Source organism: Ctenocephalides felis, unplaced genomic scaffold (genome assembly GCF_003426905.1).
Source record: "Ctenocephalides felis isolate EL2017-DRISC unplaced genomic scaffold, ASM342690v1 CF-g0.4_SCAFFOLD_03571, whole genome shotgun sequence".
NCBI lineage: Eukaryota > Metazoa > Arthropoda > Insecta > Siphonaptera > Pulicidae > Ctenocephalides > Ctenocephalides felis.
The window spans coordinates 762845-786026 of NW_020539725.1; positions in this window are offsets into that span (position 1 = coordinate 762845).

Sequence of the window (23182 nt, forward strand, 5' to 3'; positions counted from 1 at the left end):
TTCCAAAGAGCTTCATATTGCACTTTTATGTAAACATTTTTTCGGGGCTTCTTAAAGTTGCATGCTCGCTAAAGTTATTCATATAAGAATATTCAACAATTATAAAATATTATTTTACTTAAAAATATTAAAACTATTATTGTACTTAAAAATACTCAACTATTATAACTTGTCTTTTTTTTTGAAAAATTATAGAATATGAAATTAGTATTGAAAAATTACTGTTAAAATTTTACAATATTGAAAATGATTCGGATTTAACACATCAGATACAAGCAATAAAATTCATTCTAATATTGTGATATGATATTTAATGAGTTTTTAGTGGGGATAGTTTTAACGTGGGGAATCAAGCAAGCTAGGAATCGAGACAGAAACAAAATGACTTGTCATGTTTATATCACGAAATTTTATAATCAGTAAATTGAATATAGTTTTGTACAAATGGAATTCATATTTTTATATACAAAATTATTTGCATAACAAGTATAATAAAACTATCCACAAATTACCTCTCAAAGATGCAATTTTCATAATATAAAATTTTAGAAGTGAAGTTAAACGAATGGGAATTTTCGACAAAGTGTTGTATCAGGGTACTTTTGATTTTTTTGTTTATGGTGTACCACACTTAATTCATGTTGCCTCATTCTTTTGTGTACATATTGTGAGGTTTGTCCCATAAATTAGAAAGAACAGTCTTTGCAAGAAACATTATATACTACGTCAGTATTGAAATTGAGTGGAGTAGGAGATTTAATGTTCGTAAAAAATTGTTGAAGGAATATAAAGATGAACCTGATTCTAGAATGTTTCCATACACCAGAATTTTGGCAAAATAATAATATAACTCCTCAACGGTGTTTTTAAAGTTGCTAGAGAATTTATGTGTTTTTTTAAAAAAGTTTGTCTTTTTTGAATAAACAAATGAATAAGCTTTTTTGGGTAAACATTTTCAATTAAAGTTTTTCTTATCAGGAATAAATTTTGTCGATGGAAAGTTTGGTGAGACAACAAAATAGCGTGGTCTGTAAGGGAGATAATGGTGTTGATTTTATATTTTCTGGGACAGTACGAGGAAAAGTGTAGGTATCTATCCGACCATGTAGTTTTCTATACCAATTTCTTCGAATAAAGTTATTGGAATTATAAACGAATACATTCAAAAAATTAAATCTGTTGTTATTTTGTAGTTTATGTGTGAATGTTATATTATTGTTACATTTTATATAAAAAAATCAACTTCTGCTTTTCTTAAACATATATCAAGATAATGTTTCTTGACAGATGTCCTGAAGATGGAACGTACCTCGTTCCGAAACGTCGACAGTAAATAAATAAAGAAATGTTTTTTTTTAACTTTTTTGTGTTTTTATTACTTTTTTGATTCTTCGTTCGAAGCTCTACAAAATTTAGATTTTTTTGTTGGACGTGGGGCCATATTCTTGAATGTTGATTTTCAGCCAGTAGTCAAAATAAAAGAAAACAATAAACAATATAACATTTATTCATACCTTTCGACACTGCTGTGTGTCATCATTCAGCAATTTTTTTATGTTTTACAGTATCTAAAAGAATGTTTCAAGGTTTAAAAAAAAGGTTAAATTCAAAATATATTATAGACTAAAAATTGACAAGTAAAAAATTTGATAAATACCACACCAGGAAAAATAATATCAAAGATTTAAAAAATATAGAAAATAAACAATAATGAAACAATAATAAAATAATAATTTGTTTTAAATTTAAACTGAAGATTTTTGTAGTGCAGTTGCAAGCAAAAAGCCGAGCGCACGCGACGCAAAAGACCCAGGATTTACGAAGATGTTGCAAAAGAAAGTTTCAAGGATATTTAAACAGTAGGGACACAATTAGAGAAAATTAAATTTAAAAATATGAAATGTAAATTAAAAAGATTAATTGAAAAAACACGAGATTCAACGATTTGAAGAATTATTTTTAAAAAAATTGACAATATTATGATAGAGTCATTTACTAACATAAGAGAATTTTGTTTATTAACGCAAAGGAGGTTTAAACAGATAAATACAGATTCAGCAAATCTTCTGAAATCACCATTCTTTCCTAATAGAATTTTTTGTATTAAAAGTATGATTTGAAGTAATGACATGTTCAGAAAACATTGTCTTATACTGATTTGGATTTTTAGAATTACAAATGTGTTGATTCATTCTCTTAATGCAAACTTTTGCCAATATAACGACAATTACAATCATTACAGTCAACTTTGTAAACAACATCAGTAATACGCTCAACAGGAGTTTTGGACTTTAAGGGAGTGAAAAGCGAGTTGAAAGTATTGTCAAAATTAAAAACTAACTAAAAACCTTCATTCAAAAACATTTTTTTAGAAAAAGTGAGAATTTACCTAAATAAGGCAAAAAAAACTCTTTTGTATTTTTTTGTAAAAGACTGATCTGAATTAGTCAGAATAGAACTTTTTGAAACATCAACATTGATATAATTATCAGACTGAATATTCAAAAACTTATTTTTTAGAATATTTATCCTATTTTTAATTACATTGTTTATTAAATGTAAAGAGTAAGAGTTTTCACAAAGAACTGAACGAATTAAATTTAATTTTTTCCCAAAAGATTTTATCACTGATCACTGAATGATGGTGCGAATTATTATTTAACGTGAATGAAAAGAAAAATAATTTATGTATCTACCAGACCAGGTTGGTTTTTGATACCAATCAGTGAGTATGAGGTTGTCGGAATTACTTTTAATGATTTTCAAATCTAAAAAACTAATTGAGCTATCATGTTCAAGTTCAAAAGTAAACTGCAAATAGTTATTAAAAGAATCTTTTAATTTAGTTAATAATCTAAAAAAATGATTATTCCGTCTGATCATTCTGTAGTTAGTTTTGATGTAGTTTTCCTTTTTACAAATGTTCCGTGAGACTTAGCTCTTGATGCTGTCTGTGATCGTCAGTCTCCCATTGACTGATTTAACCTTACAACTTTTAATCTAAGCATTTCCAAATAAATCTTTTTATCGCAAAATATACAAATAATATTTTTGATCATTTTTTATTTATTTCATTCTGATTGGTATTTCTAATATATAAGAAATAATATTGAGTTTAGAAAAGAAAATATTAAATGTTTATGAAAGAAATAATTGTAAATACATTTATGTTTAAGTGTAAAATCGCTTTTTTAATGATTTTACCATTCATTTCTTTATCACATGTGCTATTCAAGTATTCGGTATTCGGTCGAATAGTGTAAATAGTGCGAAATTTTCTAAATAACAAAGAGCAGCCAAAAAGTGATTGCAAGTCTAGGAATAAAACTTAAATAAACATGTAGTATGTTAGTAATATAACAATTACTGTTAGTAATTACATTAATACAAATGAGCGTAGGCGCCAAAAACCTTCAGAATAGTTGCCGAATTTGGTATTCGGTCTCTGGAGCATGCCGAATATTCGGTATTCGGCATTTTGCCGAATATACTATTTGTTGCAAGCCTAATTTTAATGCTATTTGTTCACTGCATTCTATATCTTTGATATTTTTTGCAAAATTAATTTTAGTCCCAAAACTTTTGTCAATTGCCCTAGTTTTAGGCCTAGCCTTAGCATCAGGACATGTCGTATATCATTGTATGATTCGTGTAAATCTGATGATGTGTGTATTTCAGCTTATAAATTAGATTTATGATTAGATATCGTTTATGATTTAGAAACGTTTAGTTTGCAGCAACACTATTGAGAATGAGTAGTAAAGAGCCCACAAGTTGTTTTATGTTACCTGCATTGATTCAAGTAAATAAAATTGAGGCTGTTTTATGTTACCTGCATTGATTGTTGTTGCGACATAATTTAATTTACTTTCCAAACTAGTATCTGAATTTATTTAATGGAACTTATTCGATTACCGACAGTTGAACTGTACACATCGCAGAGTGTTATCAGTAACGTTACAACAAGCCAATCTACCTGTAGTCAAATAATAACAAACATATTATACCTGTAGAGTGTAGATATCTAAAACCGCCATGTGCCCCTTGTGGGTACAAGCAAGTGAATTTAATTTTCTATCTATCAAAAATTAACTCAATTGAGTTTAATTTAAGTGAAACTAAAAGTGTTAGTGACATGAGTGACGCTGCCTACGGGCAGGTAAATAATTCCGAGGTTAACGGGACCCGACCCGGCGAAATCGGTGCTTGCGTATCGAGCGCAATACAAACATTATATAACACAAACAATGCAGATTATTCGGTTAACGAAATTATAAGTGAAAAAAGTCATTAGGAAACACAAAAATTAAACATAAAATCAAACCTAGCATTAGCAAAAATGCCGAAAAAAATATTAAAAAAAATACTGACATTATTCCAGAAATGTTAAAATCTGGTACTATCAATAAAATTGAAAATAAACAACTTAAACTGAATATTCCTAGTGAAATTAGCCAAAATATAACAATGGAACATAGTAATTTAGAACCAAGTCAAAATGTTATGGAAGATACCGCTATGAATGATGTCAACAGTGAATCATCAATTGATACTAGTGACCTTAACCAGGGCTGAACAACCGTTCAAAATAAAAAACGCTCACAGTCAGAAAATCCAAGTACCCCAATAGAACAACATACTTTAAAGGAATATTGGCTGAACCCAACTCCCACTAGCAACTACTTTGATGTTTTAGCAAGCACATCAGCTCAAAAAGGTGCCGACAAACAAACAACAAACACACCACCTATCTTTGTACTGACATCAAAACACTTATAGAAGAAATTATTACACTCGGTCACAAGGTCGTACGCATCTATACAATGGAACACAGAGTTACAAAAGCTCCACTTAATATTTTTGTAGTGGAACTTGAGCAAAGCAATAATAATAAAGATTTTTACCCCATATACATCAGCAGAACAAAAGTTACTATAGAAGCTATGCGCCATAGAAGAGAAGTTCCGCAGTGTACAAGATGACAAAATGTTGGACATACAAAAAATTACTGTTCACGCATCGCACGCTGTGTAAAATGTGCCAAAGAGTATTTAACAAAAGATTGCCCCTGGAAGGACCCAGTCAACGCCGGCGTTAAATGTGCTCTTTGTTCTGGTAATCACCCAGCCAGCTATAGAGAGTGCACCATTTATAAAGAAGAAAGACGACGCAGATTCCTTCCCCTGAGGCAAAAACAAGCCGCCCAACCTAGTGACAATTCTCAACCTCTCGTGCGTCCAAACGTTTTCTTCTCTGATGCTACTTCTAGAAGCACAAACAGCAACAGAAACCACAGGGACAACCAAGGAGGACCGTCGTCAGCCAATCAACAGCAAACAATTACTTCAAGTAACCAACAAACAGACATGCAAGAACTAAAAGCTATGATGAAAACTCTCATGGACCAAATGAGCACTATGCTGAACATTTTGACCTTTGAGAAAATGATGGCCTTATACTACAAACTATGTATATGGAACGCCAACGGTCTTGCGCAGCACCACCAAGAAGTGAAACAATTTCTTCGTCATAACGATATTGACATAATGCTAATCAGTGAAACACATTTTACTAGCAAAAGCTACCTCAACATTCCACAATATACAACATACAGTACTAGACATCCGGACGACAAACCACATGGTGGAACAGCCATCATAATAAATTCTAAAATCAAACATTCTCTGTTAGATCCACACTGCAATGAGTTTCTACAAGCCACGAACATTTCTATTGATTTTCCTCAAAATAGAATCACAATTTCTGCCATTTACTGCTCCCCAAAACATAAAATATTTAAACAATACTTTGACATTTTTTCCAGTGCTCTAGGAAATAAGTTTATTGTTGGAGGTGACTATAATATAAACATCCATATTGGGGATCAAGACTCACCAATCCTAGAGGACGTGAACTCTACAGCTCCATGCTCACTAACAATTTAATCCTGATCTCAACCGGTAAACCAACTTATTTGCCGAGCGACCCAAACAGAATTCCGGATCTGTTAGACTTCTACATAACCAAAGGAATAACAATCAGTAACATGAAACCACAAAATAGCCTAGATTTGAGCTCTGACCACTCTCCTGTTATACTAACCAATTTTTGTAAACAACCATCGATTATCATAAAACCTTACCTGACCAACAAATTCACGGACTGGAACAAATTTAGAGAACTGCTCGATACCAACTTAAATTGTAATATGTTATTAAAGTCAGAAAACCACATAAATAACGCGGTAAATCATCTCATCGAAACACTACATCATTCGGCACTAAATAGCACTCCTTCAATTACAACCAGTAATGAACTCAACTATCCTCTGTACATCAAACAACATATTGCGATTAAAAGAAGACTCCGAAAAATATGGCAAACATCAAGATCTCCTCAAGACAAGATTGAACAGCGTCTGTAAAGAAGTAAAAAGATTACTGAAAGAATACAACAACAACGTACTTGAAAAAGAAAGAAACCTGACGGCTACTAAGGAAACGAATTACTCCATATGGAAAACTACTAAACATTTCAAACAGCCTATACTCCCGGTAATCTTTATTAGAAAAAAAAATAACTCCTGGGCAAAAAGTCATCAAGAAAAGGTCGATTTATTTGCAGATTTCTTCGAAAACGTATTTCAACCATTTCCGCAAAACTACTTCCAGGAGGAGCGAACCACTGAAGAAATACAGTTTGAAAACTTTTCCAACCAAGAGATTACTCAAATTCGCTTCCTGGCATCAGAAGTCAAACATGAAATTTCAGTCTCAAGATCAGGTAAATCTCCTGGCCATGATCTTATATCAATCCAAATCCTGAAACAGCTCCCACCAAAAACTCTGAGGTACATAACAATTCTGTTCAACTCTCTCCTAAGATTAAAAGTGTTTCCTAAGGCGTGGAAAATAGCCAAAGTAATTCTAATTCCCAAAACAGATAAGGATCCTTGTCTTCTGAAGTCATAGCGACCAATAAGTTCACTTTCAACCCTTTCTAAAATATTTGAGAAACTTCTGCTCAAAAGAGTTCTAACAATATTCCATGACAAATCTATAATCCCGGACTATCAATTTGGATTTAGAAAGCTACATTCCACCATAGAGCAAACACACAGAATCGTGAAACAGATAAATGCCACCCTACACGAAAAGAAGTACTGCTCAGCCTGTTTCATTGATATATCCCAAGCCTTTGACAAGGTTTGGCATGCCGGACTACTCCATAAATTAAAGCATATTCTACCTGCTCCATTATTCTTAATATTAAAATCCTATCTTACTGAGAGGAAATTCTACATTATTCTGGCAAACCAAACCTTATCCCCCAGAAACATTAACTCTGGCGTTCCCCAAGGTAGCGTGCTAAGTCCTTTTTATTCCTTATATTTACCTACGACATGCCAACTTCCCCAGACACTGAAATTGCTACGTTTGCAGATGACATATGCATCTTATCCAAGCATGAAGACCCTAAAATAGCATCCGAACTTCTGCAGCGTCACATTCTAATGATTGAAACTTGGCACAAAATCTGGAGATTAAAAATCAATAACCAAAAATCAGTCCACATCACTTTCACACTGAGGAAAGATACTTGCCCATCGATATTTATTAATGGAGAACAGATACCACAAGCAGTTGCCGTCAAATACCTGGGTATATATCTGGATAGGAAACTTATTTGGAAAACACACATTCAGAAGAAAAGAAAACAACTCAAAGAAAAATTCAAGAGCCTTTATTGGCTACTAGGAAGAAAATCTCAACTATCGACATACAACGAACTATTGATCTATAAAGTTATTCTAAAACCCATATGGACTTACGGAATTGCACTCTGGGGGACAGCATTTAAGAGCAACACAAAAATTATTCAAAAGTTTCAAAATAAGTTACTAAGGATTATCCTGAACGCCCCAAAATATGTACCGGTATGGCTGCTCCACCAGGACACGGGCCTGCATACGGTAGAAGAAGAAATTGCAAGATACGCCATCAAACACAGTTACCGACTGGAAAACCATCCTAACGGGCTCGCCAAAGCACTCATCTCAGCAAACTACACCAAAAGATTAAAAAGAAAAACGCCTTTGGACCTAACTGGCATTCCAAGTCAATCTAGATCATAATCTTTTCTTAAATTAGGAGAGATTGCAACTGTGCACTCTCTCAAGCATTCAATAGTTTATTTTGCAGACAGCTTCTTTGTTATTTTGTTATTCATAATATTTACCTAATGTCCATAGGACAGATGTAAATTATATCCAAAATAAAAAAAAATTTAATGGAACTTGACTAGGTTTTGATAATGTTGTCAAGCATTTGTTGTATTTGTAATAAAACTTATCTAATTCGTTTTCAGTTTGCTCTTTGTCGTCTAGTAATGTTTCTATTTTGAATATTTGCCAAATTTGAACTTCCACTTCATTTTTTTTTTTTTTTTTTTTTTGTTATTGGCTTTTGATGTACATCATAAGGCCAGATGCCATTCTTACAATTGTTTAATATACATTCTTATTGTATCATCAACTTATAGATTAATTTTAGTATTATTAATAAAATTAAATATATATTTATACAGTTTTAAATTATTACTAGCTACTAATGATTGTACATTTTCTTAAACTAATTTTAATATTAATGTTCTTCTTTCGTTTTGGAATAAGTTGCATTCCCAAAACAGGTGGTCTATTGTTTCCTCTCCGCTTCCGCAATCGCATGCTGAGTCCGTTATGATTCTAATTCTTTTCAAGTGGTTCTTGCAGAAGGTGTGTCCAAACCTCAGTCTACAGATGATCGAGATGAAAATTCTACTTTCTTCCACGTTTTCAAACCAAGTATTTTGCGATACCTTATTCTTTGTTAATGCGTATGTGATACCTTTTATTCTTGTCGATTCTGCAAAGAATGTTTGCCATCTTTCTACACACTGTTGTTTGATTACGTTATTTAATTCTAAGGATGGAATTTTGTCACAATCTTCGCCGCTATGGCAAGCTTCTTTTGCTAACGCATCTACTATCTCGTTTCCTTTTATTTTGGCGTGTCCTTTAAGCCATACTAAGATCATTGACTTTTCTCCTACATTTCTTTCCTTGAGAATGTTCATAATTTCATATATCAATATATTTGTATGCTTGCTTGGATTGTTTATTGCGATTAGACTCGATTTGCTATCACTGAAAATGATCGATTTATTTACATTTTTGTCTCTAACATAATTTGTTGCTACATGTAATGCCATCAGCTCCGCTATAAAAATGGAGGCAAACTTTGGTAGTTTAATTTTTTTCCTATATTTGTGATTAGGTATATATATTGCACAACCAGTTCCATCTTCCGTTTTTGAACCATCAGTATATATGTGAAGATGGTCGGGCCATTTTGAGTTTACTTTGTTTTCAAATTCCCAATTCTTTATTTGATTATTTTTAATAGATTCTTTTATTAAGTTAGCATCTGTTTTGGCATAGGTATTTTTATATGAATAATATTGTGGAAATTGGTAATAAGGTTTGATTTCGCAAAGTTTTACATGTTCCTCATACGGTTTAAGGTCATAAAAGCTCGTTATTAAAGGAGGAGTTGGTCTGTTTGTCCAATATGGTTTAGTTATATGTAATCTTGCCAATTCTTCTAGTTGCCTTGGAATGTTATGACAAGCATTATTCAATTTTTTAACTAAGAATCTTTTAGCCAATAATCGTCTTCTTATATCTAGCGGCGTTTCACCTGCTTCCGTCAGTAGAGCGTTAATTGGGGTCGAGCGGATGGCTCCTAGACAGGTCCTAATAGCCGAATATTGTATTTTGTCTAGTTGATATTTTTCTTTTTGCCTCAAAGCACCATAAATGAAGCATCCGTAATCTAGCTGTGACCTTATCATATTTTTATATAGTAACAGACATGCTCCTGGGTGAGCACCTCATTTAGTACTGGTTACTTTACGAATGATGTTTAGCCCTTTTTCGCATTTTGCATTTAGTTCCTGAATATGATGATTAAATGTCATCTTTGTATCAAATGTTATGCCTAAAATTTTAATTTTATTTTTTATCGTGATTTCTTTATTGTTTATTTTTATATTATTTGTACTACTAGGATAACGATGTCTTGTGAATATTGTAGCTGCACACTTATCCTGAGATATATTTAAATTATTTAGGATTAACCATTTTTCAATGTCTTTAATTCCTTCATTCATTTCTGCTATACACGATGTTAAAGTCGGTCTAGATATGTATATATAGATATCGTCTGCGTATTGCAATGTTTTAATGATTGTGTGAAGAATATTATGAAAATCTGCGGTGTAAATGTTAAATAATATAGGACTAAGTATAGAGCCTTGAGCTATTCCTTTACATGCAACTCTTGGTCCTATCAATCCGTCAACCTGTCTTAAGTATACATGTCTTTGCGATATTGTTGTCAGAATTATTTTAATTAGTTTTTGTGGAATATTTATATTTCTTAATTTTGTATGCAGTATATTATGGTCTATATTGTCATATGCTTTATCAATGTCTATTGATACTAATAATAGATAATTATTCATTGAGTTTGATATGTGTATGTCATTGGTCAGTGTGCTCAGTAAATCCACAGTTCCCATTCCTGCTCTGAATCCAAACATCGCGTCGTTAAAAATTCGTTTATTTTCTACATACCATTCTATACGTTCTTTCAACATTCTTTCAAAAGTTTTAAAAACACATAAAAGTAATGAAATTGGTCTATAGGAAATCGGTAATGTTGGATTTTTATTAGGTTTAAGACAAGGTACTAATATAACACTTCTCCATTCTTTAGGGATCCAATTGTTTGCAACTATATCATTAAATATGTTTATTAATTTCATCTTTAGGCTGATAGGAGACTTTTTAATCATTTTATAATATATTTGGTCAAAACCTGGAGCAGAGTTTTTTCTTTTTTTAGCGCCTTCTCCATTTCTTTTAAAGTAAAGGGTGCAATTAATTCGTTGTTCTCATCTGAATTATTTTCTGTCTCTATTTGTTTATTTACTGCAAAATTTGGAGTGAAGTTTTTTAGAATATCTTGTCCCAAGTCTACTCATAAGGGTTTTGCTGTATTTATCATGTTATTTTTATTATTTAGCAATTTAATCTTATTACATATTAAAGTAGGATTTGAATTTTTATTTATTGAGCTAATGAATTCAATCCATTTTTGCTTTTTTTTATTTTTTAAAAGTCTTTTCGTCAGAGCGTTGGTTTTTTGAAAGTTGATGTAGTTTTCATAATTGTATTGCATGTGTAGTTTGTGGTATGCTTCTTTCCTGCTAGATATGAGTGCGTCGCATTCTTGATCCCACCACACTGAGGGTTTGAATAACGTTCTTTTTGTGATCTTAAATTTTTTATATTCTTTTCTGCCGCTATTTCTATAATTCGGATTACATGTTCGTATTTAAAATTCTCCTTTTCCCTAAATATAGGCGATTGTACAATCGTGTTATGTCTTCAGCATATCCTTGCCAATTTGCTTTCTTAATGTTCCACTTTTTTGTGGAGATAATATTTATGTAAGTTGGGAATTCCACATCTATGTTTATAATGATTGGAAGATGGTCAGAACCCAATGCTTCTGTACTTATTTCCCATTTGATAGCATCCATGAAATTATTCGAACAAAACGATAAATCTATACTTGTAGCATTACAATGATTTTTTTTTTCATAGTAGTCGGTTGACCGTCATTTAGAATTATTAATGAATAGTCTAGTCATGTTGCTTCCCCATGCCAAGTGGTGACTATTGAAGTCTCCTACAAGAAGGATTTTTTCTGAGATATTTGTTATTATGTTTCTCAATACAGAAAATTCTATCTCAGCTCTGGTTGAACAGTATACTGAAATTAAACAAAAAGGTATTTCTATTTTTATTAACACGGCACATATTTGCATGTTTTCATTTTGGTTTATAAGTTCATATTTTTCACATTCTATATTATTTTTTACTAATATAGCAGTGCCGCCGTATCCATCATTTCTGTCTTTCCTGAATATTTTGTATCCTTTGAATTTGTACTCTACATCTGGCTTGAACCACGTTTCAGAAAAAGCGGCTATGGCGATGTTCTTTTCCCATAAGAAATATTCAATGCTTTCTTTATTAGCAACTAATGATCTACAATTATATTGAAGGATTTTCAATGTCATTTATTGTTTCTGGTAGATGAATTTATTTTACTTTCGATGTCTTGGACTATATCCTTCAGAATTTGTAGAACATCACCTTTCTTCTCTCTAAATTTGTATTTTATGTTTGAAATAATTTTTTCCAATGGAAACTCTTCTTCGTCAGACTTTTTACGAGGTATTTGTTGATGTACTTTACTATTTGATTTGTTCATTTTGTCTCTTCTTATTTCCCCATTACTTATGAAGTCTTTTCTTGATTCTCGCTCAGTGATATTTTTCGATGTTGACTTAGTCGCAATATTATTTCTAGATTGTTTTTGATCAGGTATTGTTCGATTATTAATTATTCCTGTCGGACTTGTTTCCGTAAGACATTCCGTTTGTTTTGCCGGAAGATCCGGGAATGTTGATTTGTCTCCGGAATCAAATCCCACAGCATTGGCATATGATTTATTATTTAATAGATATTTAGCTTCCGTGTAACTTAAGTTATTTTCCTCCATTGTCATTTTTATTTTGCAGTGTTCTTCATATTTAGGACATGTTTTATCCATGGCTTTATGATCCTCTTGACACAGAGCACAAGTCAGATTTTTTTGTTTGTTTGTACAGTCTTTATATTTATGTTCCTCTGAACAATGACTGCATCTTGCTTTGCTTTTGCATTGGTTAGTCACGTGACCATACCTTTGACAGTTAAAACACTGGATCATTCTGCTATAGATAGCTACCCTGCATTTTACTCCAAATATTGATACCTTCTCAGGCAGTTTCTGTCCTCTAAATGTTACAATGCAAACCCGTGTTGAATTGCGTTCATTATCAATTTTTTTATGAATTCTTTTTACCTCCAAAATGGGTACTTCCGAGTATAAATTGGTAATAATTTCTTCCTCTGTTAGGTCAGATTCTACATCATATATGACCCCTTTCCTAATTAGCAAGTGTGTTGGTATAAAAGTTTTTAAATTATTTTCAATAAATATATCATTGTTAATTAAAAGTTGGCTATTGTGTAGTCATTAACCGTTATTTTTATGCGATTCCTTCCTATTGCTTTAATGTCTAATATTGAATTTGTAAATTGAGGAATTTTTTTAAAAATTAGTCTTCCTATTGTCACTTGTTTTAAGTTACCACTGATGCTGTTTATGGATTCCACATAAATGGAATATGGTCCGATATCATTTTCGGAATATTTTAAATTTTTATATTTATTTGGGGAAATTATTGTAACTTTTTCTTGAATACTAGCAGCATTCTGATTATTTTCGGACAATTGTTCACATTGCTCCATATTACTCGTATTTATTTTATTCACCATTTCATTATCAATTTCATTTAAATTAGAATTTTGATTTAATTCATCACTATCGTTCATAGAATTTGATTATTCATCTGTGTCTGCTTCCATGCTTTCATGCCAATTTTTAACCTTTTTCTTCGAGATAAATTCATTATAATTATTTATTATTTTAACATTTTCTGTCGTTTTAATCGATTTTTTTAGTATTTCTGAGTTAACTTTCTTCTTTCCGTCTGTTTTAGCATTTTTAATAACTTTACTTTTATTAACGATACTCTTTTTTACACTTAATGCTTTATTACATAAATCAATTTCTTGTTTATTATTAATAATTTCTTTAATTGCACTATTTTCACAACATTTTTGCATGACTCAAGGCCATCTGAAATGGATGCATTCATTGCATTTGCAATGCTCGCACCCGTATTATGCACTATTATGTCACTCCCATTGTTATCTTGCGATAACAATCTACCGTTCTGCCCCTACGAGCCCGATTCCATTGTATACAATGTATATCACTCACTATTATTTGTTTCTTCGATCTTACCTGCTCGACGATCTGAACTAAACTGTGTTCCACTTTATTTAATTTTGATTTTAGATTTAATGTTTTAATTATTTCGTTCGCACTGTCGATCGCATCCGGAGTTGTAGCTGAAGGACCAGATTTAATTTGTGGCTCTATCAACTGTTTTAATTGTGAAGATTAATTAAACGAAAACTTACCATAATTTATTTTAGAATGTAAATTTACAGAGTTTGTATGGTATAGTATATTTAAGTATTTGTATTTGATGTGGATAGCTTCGCGACTGTGTCTAGACCATTATACTTGTTTATCTATGGTCCGACTATGCCTCTTCTCTTCAGGTACTTAGCGGGCCATTTTATTGTCGATCTTGAGACGCAAATTGTCCACGCATAGTTGCAAGATTCAATATTTTCGCTGACAAAATAAATGCGGTGTTGTTACGTGTATTTTGGCGTGAATCATTTGACATCAATCAAGTATATATATATATATATATATATATATATATTTATGGCGTAAATAAGCCATTCTATATTATTTAAGTATATTTTGAAATGAATAAGTTCTATAACTTTATATTATTTTCCTCCTACATCACATAAAATCTTTTAGTTTTTCCACTGAATGACGGTCTCAATGAAGACCGAAACGTATGGATAAATAAAGTATTTCAAAACTACTTTAGTTTATTTTTTACTTGGTGTTACTGCCCGATTCTAAATAACTCATCAATATACATATATATGTATATATATATATATATATATATATATATATATACTAGCTGACCCGGCAAACGTTGTTTTGCTAAGTAAGGTATATTTTAAAGAATTTCTAGAGAATCAAAAATATTAATACTTTAATTGTATAAGAATGAGTTGTTTTAATGCTATATACAATGAGGTATTTAAAAACAATATACCCCATTAGTTTGTCTATATTTTGTCAATACAATCAAACTGGAAGATTTATACACTTTCTATAAAAAACAGTAAAATCCATCCAAGTCTTTTGGACTTTCGACTTATTGATTAAGTTTCAAGTTTTTCAGATTCTTTTTGGATTCTGGATTTTGTGTATAATTATAAATAATGCTACTGAGCTTATACAAATTTTTCAAATTTTTGCGAGGAGAGATAAAAAATGAATTAAGTATTTCTTCTTTGACCTGCATTTTGAAAAGTTTCAAGTTACGTTCGATGAATTAAAGTAAATTTAATAAAAAGTATATATGTAGAGCAGGCGAGACACAAAGGTCCAATTTGACTTTGAGCAAATATAAACTATATTGTGAAAACCATAACAATTATATCACAACAAATAAGACTACGTTCAGTAATCTGACTTCTACTTCATCATTGTAGAAATGTGCTTTTTTGATGTCTTCCAAAAATTTGTTATCTAGACCTATTTATCCTATATGCGGGGTAACTTATAACGGGCAGGTGGTTAAAGGTTTAAAGCCTTATTATAATTTAAAAGGTATTTTACAAAATAATTACATTTTTAACTAATGCTAAAACTACCAACGAAAGAAAATACTTTTATTATGGATTTTCAAGGATTACCGTTTTCAAATCAAGTTTGTAGCTGGCTATACATCTTTTTTCCTCTACTTTTAAATATTGTTTTTAAACAATGCTTAACTTTACTGATTTTTGACACATCGGCGGTGGACCTTTTTAATCCCGGACCTTCATATATTACTATCTATTCTGCGATAAATTCTGGGAAATTATAACTGGAAAAATGTTATTTGACAAAATGTCCATTTTATCGATACCAAATTTAGGTTCTGAATTTAAATAACATAAATAAAAAATAATATAACCTATAAAATATTTTATAAATACCAACGAGTATATAATTATACAAATGAGATCTTTCAGAGCACCGTGTTTGAGAAAAATATGCCAAAAAGTGCATTTTCATATTAACATATCAAAAAAGTTTATATTTTGAGTCTCTAGTAACACTTGCGGCCCGTTTACTAACGTTTTTGTATATAAATAAAACTACAAATAAAACTACTTACTACAAATTTAACATATATAAATAATATTTGCGTAAAACATCCTATAAAACGTAATTGAACATCATATGTCAAAAGCGTTTGACATTTCACGTAGTTGCCACCGTCCATTGTTTTATTTAAATTATGCTTCTACAAAAATTTTCAAATTAAAAATGTAAAGTTTCTACGCGGATTTGAAATAATTTCTCACCTTTTGGACTTTCTCTGGATTGGCACGAATTTTTCAAGGCTAACTTGAAACTTGACTGGCCAAATCGATTCAGACGTTTTCGAGTTTTATTCGGACATTTGAAAGAGAGCTCCATTTTTATAAATCAGATATATATATATATATATATATATATATATATATATTAAATAATATTTATGAAATATATGAAATCCGTAAAAAAAGTCTGGATAAACTTTTTTATATTAGAATGAAATCTATAAAATTTTTAAAACTCATAAAAATCCTAAATTTTTGGAACATTTTTAAGGCACTAAGATCTAGTTTCGAAAAACCTGTAAAAGTATTAAAAACTGTAAAAAATATATGATAGAAATAAACTGTAAAATAAATGTAATTTTATAAGAACTAAATTAACTGCAATAAATCGTTTCATAACAGAAAATTTACCATGTGTTTGTCAAGTTCTGTATAATATATGCGTAAGAACTACACTAATAGAATAACGGCAATGCACTGTTGCTTGGTACTTTGACGTCACAATTTAATCAATTTTTAATCGTTTATAATTCATTAAAAACAGTTTTTTTTGTTTTTTCTTTTACATATCAATAATATTAATTATGTAGTATTAAATACATAACATGTGTAAGTTATCGACTTAATCAATAATAAATCAATATATTTATTTATGAGTGATTGATAAGTAAAATAAAATCTAGTTCAGAAAACCTGACAAAAACTTAAATAAGCAAATCAGATTTTTAGTCAAAAACATAAACCTCTTATACGGGACATTAAATTAGAATCCGATTAGTATGACGCCGGATATATTGACAACCGCTTAATATGACGTAATCGCACTAGGATTTTGGTTTCCATATAAAACTCCTTAAAAAAACAGCTGTCTAGTCGGATATACTGACATCGCTTGCATTGACATGTCGCTTATAATGACCCATTTTTGCAAAAAAATATGTCCAATTATAATGACCGACATGATTTTACATGATGTGGCCAAGTCTACGAAAGCAATTGCTATCTTTGTGCACAATAGCACCAGTGACTGTTATTACAATAAAATTATGTAAAAAAATCAATCAAAAATTACTGATTACTTACATTAAAAAACACATTTGTATGTTTATGGGTAGGGTAGATTAATTATTAATGGCCCATCACGGATATCTCATAAACAAATAAAATTAGATTTTTTTTAACAATTATATTTGATAGTAGAGGGAGAAAACTGTATAAATTCATAACCAGCCATCACCTTTATTCTTATGACTTTGCTATCAGAAGATAAGCAGCACATGACTGCGATAAAAATGACCAGCTGAACCTTTACTTTGGCAAAGGTGTAAGCAATAAAATAGTGGAGTTTAAAAAAAAAGCAATTTTACAAGAGATTAATTGAATAAATTGTTTTTCCGGCTCTTTTGATGAATATTTCTGACCAATAGCAGATCAATGTAATATACTATGTTCTCATGACATAATTAATATGACATATGACATAATTAATATTTTGCGTTGGTTCAAGTACAATAATGTAGCGTAAAATGCCTTTAAAATTTAATAGAAGAAATTGCATCTGTTCGCCCCCTGGTTTTTCCACTTTACCCCGTATGTGAGGTAAAATGAGTCAGATACCAAATGTTTAAAAAATAGTAAAAAATAATTAGGAATTATGTACGTATGTATGTAAGTTTTTCTGAACATAGTTTTTTTTTTTTTTTTTTATTTATTTTGGCTTCTGATTTACATCATTTTGCCATTACAATTATCTATACAGTTGTAGCAGTTCTATACAATACATTGGTACTTATATAATAATAATTATGCTATAAATTAATTTTGCTATTACTTATAAAATTATATAAATATTTATATATCCTTACTAGCAAACCCGACGAACTCCGTTTCGCCACCAGATAGTTTCGTGAGAAAGATGAAGAATTTTTTTGTTTGTTTTATATTTTAAAAGGAGAAATTTGATTTTATTATACAACAGTAACGAATTTATTTTGATTACAAAAATGAAGTGTTTTTTAGTTGAACTTCTCTAAGTAAATGAAAGTGAACCCGCAAATTATCCATTTATGGAAGTGATCTTTGGTAAACCACATTTTTTGTTTTTTGGTCTGACATTAACACAAACAAAGCGGATGGTTTTCCAACTTGTGAACAGGTAACGTATAACTGCCCATGTGAAAAACAATGATTTTCTAAATAATCTATTTGAAATTTATCCCGCAAACACTAAGCAATTGGCCTTGCGACATGTTATTGCGAACGCAAGGCGAACTGGATATTGCAATCGTTTGAAGTCAAACGGAAGACCAGTCAGAATCTTCGGTATGTCACCAAATAGCCAGCAATTTTTTATTGTATGGTGAAATTCAGGGCGTGTACATCATTATTCTTTGCGGCAAGAATTGCTCGTTGACTTAACCAAGCATAATTCTGATAATTCTCACTAATGTCATTACTCGAACTTTTAATTACGGTGCGTAAAGTTCCAGCAGCTTGCATTAAGGCACGATGCCATGCACAACTAATTTTCTTAGCTATAAACCTTGCGAAGCCCGAGACCTTTCCAACGAATGCAAATTTGTCGAAATCGGTTCGTGCGTTCTGGAGTTATTTCGTCAGGAAGGAAAACCCGACTAATTTTTATATATATAATATATAGAAGATAATCTATTTGAAATTATTTAAAACAGTTATTGATTATTTTTATTACTCGAATTTTTAATTACGGTGCGTGAAGTTCCAGCAGCTTGCATTAAGGCACGATGCCATGCACAACTAATTTTTTTAGCTATAAACCTTTCGGAGCCCGAGACCTTTCCAACGAATGCAAATTTGTCGAAATCGGTTCGTGCGTTCTGGAGTTATTTCGTCAGGAAGGAAAACCCGACTAATTTTTATATATATATAGAAGATAATCTATTTGAAATTATTTAAAACAGTTATTGATTATTTTTATTACTCGAATTTTTAATTACGGTGCGTAAAGTTCCAGCAGCTTCCATTAAGGTACGATGCCATGCACAACTAATTTTCTTAGCTATAAACCTTGCGGAGCCCGAGACCTTTCCAACGAATGCAAAATTGTCGAAATCGGTTCGTGCGTTCTGGAGTTATTTCGTCAGGAAGGAAAACGCGACTTATTTTTATATATATAGAAGATGTCATTACTTGATATAAGTATTTGTACATTGATGGGAAAAATAATCTTTACGTTTTGTAAATTCTTAAATAATTTTGATCTTTCTTGCTGATAAAAATTACATTCCCAAAATAAATGATCGAGTGTTTCTAAGCTTCCACAGTCACACTTTGGATCCTGTAAGATACCAATTCTCTTCAGATGCGATTTGCAGTAGGAGTGTCCGAGTCTCAATCTGCAGATTACTGTTATAAAATTTCGACTTTCTTCTATGTTTTTAAACCATGTGTTTGGTGAAACGATCTCTCTCGTCAGTGCATATGTGAATCCTTTTGTCTTTGTAGTTTCTGAGTGAGACTTCTGCCATAGTTCCAAACCTTGTTGTTTTATTAAATGTTTTAAATCTAGCGCAGACGTTTTTGCAAATTGATCGCCGCTCGTGCACGCTTCTTTAGCTAGATTGTCTGCCATCTCGTTGCCTTTTATATTAGAATGACCCTTTATCCAAAGAAGAAACATGGATTTATCATCAGTATTGATTTTCTTTATGATTTCTATAATTTTGTATATTATTATATTTGAATGTTTATTGGCGTGTTTTATGGCTGTTAGACTTGATTTGCTGTCACTTAGTATCAAAGATTTGTTAATATTATTGTCATTCACATATTTTACTGCAGTGTATATCGCTATAAGTTCCGCTGAAAATATGGATGTATAGTTTGGAAGTCTTACTTTGTTACTGTAATGGATTCTTGGAATATGTATGGCACATCCGGTTCCCTATGATGTTTTAGAGCCATCCGTATATATTTGCAAATAATCCGGCCAATTTGAGTTGATATAAAGTTCTAATTCACGGATATAAATGTCCGTGTTTGCTATATTTGTGCTCTTATCTATATCGATGTATGGTTTAATGTAGTCGTTTAGCGGTGGGTAGATGTAATATGGAGTTTTATCATTGATTATGATGTTCTCTTCGTGAGGTTTAATTGTATAAAAACTATTTATTAGTGATGGAGCTGGTTTGTTTATCCAGTAGCGTGTGGAGTAATGTAATCTTGCTAGTTTTTCTAACTGTTCGGGTAATAATTTACATGATCCATTAAGTTTTTTCATCAAGAATCTGTTTGCTAGAATCTCTCTTCTTATCCTCAGAGGAGGTTCTCCTGCTTCTGTTAATAACGCATTTGTCGGTGTTGATCTAAATGCCCCTATGCATGTTCTTATTGCGGAATATTGAATTTTATCAAGTTTATATTGTTCAGTTTTTGACGTTGTTCCATATATAAAGCATCCGTAATCTATTTGAGTTCTAATCAAATTTCTGTACAGTAAAAGGCATGTCTCTGGGTGTGCTCCCCATCTAGTATTTGTTATTTTACGAAGTATATTGATGCCTGTTTCGCATTTTCTTGATATTTCTTGTATATGCTTTTTAAATGTCATTTTGGCGTCAAAGGTTATGCCTAGTATTTTCACGTTGTCTTTTATTATAACATCTTGAGTTCCAACCCTTATGTGACCTATGTTCTGGGGGAGTCTGTGTCTAGTGAAAATCGTTGCTGAACTTTTGGATGGTGATATATTTAAATTATTGCTTGATAACCATTTTATGTTTTCTTTAATAGCATAGTTCATTTGCGTTATACATGCTTCTATTGATGGTCTTGATATGTATAAACAAATGTCGTCGACATATTGTAATTTTTTAACACTTGTATCAGGTATCTTATGGTAATCCGCAGTATATATGTTGAATAATGTGGGGCTTAAAATGGAACCTTGTATGATCCCGTTGTATGCTGATCTAGGGCCGATCATATCTCCATTAGTTCGTAGGTAAATATATCTTGGTGATATCAACTCCAATATTATTTTAATTATACTCTCTGGGATATTTATATTCCGTAGTTTTTTCTGTAGAATATTATGGTCTACGTTTTCATAGGCTTTGTCAATATCTATTGACAGTAGCAACATATATTTATTGTTTGACCTCGATATATTTATGTCGGTGGTAAAGGTACTCAATAAATCTATTGTTCCTCTTCCGCTTCTAAAACCAAATACGTTATCATGGAGTATGTTCTTGTTTTCAATGTACCATTCCAGTCTTTCTTTTATCATTCGTTCGAAAATCTTTGCTACGCATGATATTAGTGATATTGGTCTATAAGAGTCTATAGATTGTGGGTTTCTATTAGGTTTAATTATTGGTACTACAATTATTTCTTTCCATTTTTCAGGAATCCAGTGGTGTGTGATCATATTATTAAATACATTTAAAAGTTCCATTTTAAAATTAGTTGGACTATTATTGATCATATTATATGAAATGTTATCCTTTCCTGGAGCCGTGTTCTTTCTGTTTTTTAGGGCTCTTCTCAATTCATTATATTTGAAAGGTGACATCAAATATTTTGATTTTCCTCCAAATTGTAGCCGGATTTGTGTTTTTGTTAATTGAACTTGTGTATTCCGCCCATTTTTGTATTTTCTTGTTCTTTAAAAATCTCTTGGTTTGTGCAATTATTTTTTGGTATAGGATAAAATTATCATAATTATATTTTCTGCGCATTTGTTTAAATGCGTTTTTTCTTGCGTTTACCATAATATCACATTCTTGATCCCACCATGCTGCTGGTTTGAAGTTTGAGCTAATTATCACTTTGCATTTCTTTATGTTTTTCTCTGCAGCGTGATCTATACAATTCATTAGAAATTCATATTTTTGTTTTCCTGTATTAGGTACGTTGGAGTTTTGGAGAGTTTTTGAAATTTCTTCGCCATATCCTTTCCAATTGGCTTGATTGGTATTCCATTTTTTTGTAGGGAAGATTTTGATGTTAGAAATTGCATTTGTATAAATATGTATTATAATTGGTAAGTGGTCAGATCCAAGAGATTCTTCGAGTATTTCCCATCTGATATAATCTGTGAGATTGCTGGAGCATAAAGATAAATCTATATTCGTCGCTTTTTTGTTTCTTGTCTCGATTGTTGTGGGTTTGCCGTTGTTGAGGATTATTAATGAATGATCTTCTATGATTTCTTGTAATTTTATTCCTGATGTGTTGTTCGCCATACTTCCCCATGCAAAGTGATGGCTGTTGAAATCTCCAACGATCAATGTTTTTAAATGGATCTCTTCTATAGTTTTCCTCACGTCAGTAAAATCTAATTCTTCTCTATTTGAGCAATAAATGGAAACTAAGCAAAAGGTTATATTTGTTTTAATTGTTACCGCACATATTTGTATATTCTTATTGTTGTTTATTGTTTCATATTCATCACAATCTATGTTGTTTTTGACGATGATGGCTGCTCCGCCGTATCCATCATCTCTATCTTTCCGAAAAATCTTATACCCCTTGATTTTGTATACTGCATTAGGACTGAACCATGTTTCGGAAAGGGCCGCTATCGAAATCTGATTATTGTATAAGAAATGTTCTATACTTTCTTTATTTGCTTTCAATGATCTGCAGTTTAATTGTAGTATTTTTAAATTCATTTTGGCTTATTTATATTGTGTATATTGTTTCTATTATTTTATTGTACTTCATGTAGTTCTCTTATCTTTTTCCAATTTACTTATCACAATACTCAGAAATCTATTTATGGAAGAATCGTCAGATCTATTTATTATTTTAAATTGTGTAACTAACTGTTTAAGAATTTCGAGTGGATCATTTTCTTCTTTTCTTGATTCATTTCCTTCTTGATCCGTATCATCTTCCAACGTTTTAATCGGCCTTTTTCTACTAATTATTTCTCTATTA